Raw genomic sequence first — 2,038 nt, 5'->3', positions numbered from 1 at the left:
TAAAGTCTGAGTTCCACTTACACAGTGAGAATGGAACTTTGGGGCAAACGAGGCAGACACATTGCACAGACACTCTCCCACATAGATGCCAGAGACCAATTGAAACATGGGTGATCATCCTAGCAAGGAAGGGGGTTTGAATGCCGACCAGAAGCTGCAGAGTGGCCAGAGAGGAGATGCAGGCCTAATGAGCTCGACCACCACAAGCCTCTACAAGCAGCATTCTTCACTCTAGGGCGTACTAGCTGCTGGTGAGGAGAAAGGTGAGGCCAGCCAGCTCCAACCTTCACCCGTCTGCTCAGGCCCTGCTCTGCTCTGCCTAAGATCCGTTCCTGGAGCACCATGCCTGTGTCTGGAGGCCTGTGAGTGCTACCTCATCAGGACAGCAGGAAGCCTGCAGCCAGCAACCCAGGACAACCAAGAACTCCTTCCATGGTCACCCGCCCTGCCACCAGCTGCCCTCTGGGCCCAGGCCTTGATCTCAGCCACCATCAAGCCAACATGAACTACTTCTGGATCAGGCCCTGGGCCTTAGACGAAAACTTGGCTGGAGGAACTCCATCTGAGACTGGGTTCCTGGCCCCATCCACATGGCACCTGGCCCTCCAGTTTAGACCTCTCTGTTCCTGCCCCGCCCATTTTCTCCTTCCATTGTTTTTGTCTTCTTTTCCTCCCTTTGTTTTTAAAAAATCCTTCCTTTCTCTGCTTCCCCTTTTAGTTCTGTATCTCCTTTCTTCTTTTCCCATTTAAAAAAAAGTAATGGGAATTTCCCTTGAAGCTTTCGAAGAATCTTCATATATTGTACATATTCGATAGGCTGTATCCTGTGTGGCGCTGTGGTGGCACAATGGTTAGAGCACTCTGCTATTAAACAGAAGGGTGGAGGTTCAAACCCAGAAGTCACCTCTGGAGCTGGATCCTGAATACACGTTTGCTGATAGCTCTGGGGGAAGACCCTTCGCTGTCCCTCGAGGAGCAAATTCACAAAGCAAGACTGGTCTCTGGCAGTGAGAAAGGAGCTCCATGTAGGCTGGGCTAGGGACCAGGACCCCCTGCTCAGAGACCTTCCCTGCCATCCACTAGAGCTAAAAGGACCACGCACTGCGTCAGTTTGGGAGACTCCCTCACTGCCAGCATGCCCCCAAGAACCTAGGACAGAGGGCTGGGGGTGCAGGGAGTAAGTGACCTGGTCACAGCACCTCCAGCAAGTCTGGAACCCCCTCCTCAGAATTTATGGGCAAAGTAGCCATTTGCCCAACACCTTTGTAAATTTCATGGACTTACTGGGGTTGCTTGTATGGGGAGAAGGGCAGGTACTGGGGTGTTGAGTATGTGTCCCCCTGTGCTCCACGTGTCCTCACTGCTTCTCCGGACATGCTGAGGTCAGCACATCCCTCCTGCACCCTCCTTCCAGGGGCGGGCAGCACCCTCACCGGCTGCAGCCTTCATTGGCACTTGTGCACCCTGTTCTGCAAGAACTCAGCCCCCACTGCCACCCAGCAGGTTACCTGTGCGCCCCCACCCGCTTGAAGCAGTTTTCTTCCCAGGTGGAATTCTGGGGTACGTTCACTTCATTGCTCCCCCATGCCCGTGGTAGAGAGCAAGAACACCTGTCTGGGATGGAGAGTCCTGGGCAGGATCTTCAGGGAAAAGGGGCTGCGCAGTGGAGCAGGGAGGAGGATGTGGGCGAGGAGGAAGTCTGGACAGGCCTCAAGGAATCCTCAGTGCTCACAGGTGGCCCGTCCTGCCTTCTATCTAGAGCTGCAGTACAGAGAATGGACATTTATTTTCTCAAGTTTGCGAACTGGAAGTTGGAATTCGGGGCATTTTCCACGAACTTTGTGACGTGAAGACAGGGGAGTGGAGGTCTGTTGTACAGCTGGTTATTGCATGTGGGGCGCTCAGAACGGTCTCCATTCTTCTGCTTGGCAGAGATTGGCCTGCCCTGTGCCAAGCCCTGGGCAGGAAGGAGTGTGCTGCAGCCACTTCCTGTTTTTAAGACGAGTAAACTGTTGAGGGTTCTTCTGCTTGTGTTATG

The sequence above is a fragment of the Tenrec ecaudatus genome, chromosome 9, assembly GCF_050624435.1.
Source record: "Tenrec ecaudatus isolate mTenEca1 chromosome 9, mTenEca1.hap1, whole genome shotgun sequence".
NCBI lineage: Eukaryota > Metazoa > Chordata > Mammalia > Afrosoricida > Tenrecidae > Tenrec > Tenrec ecaudatus.
Note: the sequence above shows the minus strand (reverse complement) of the source record.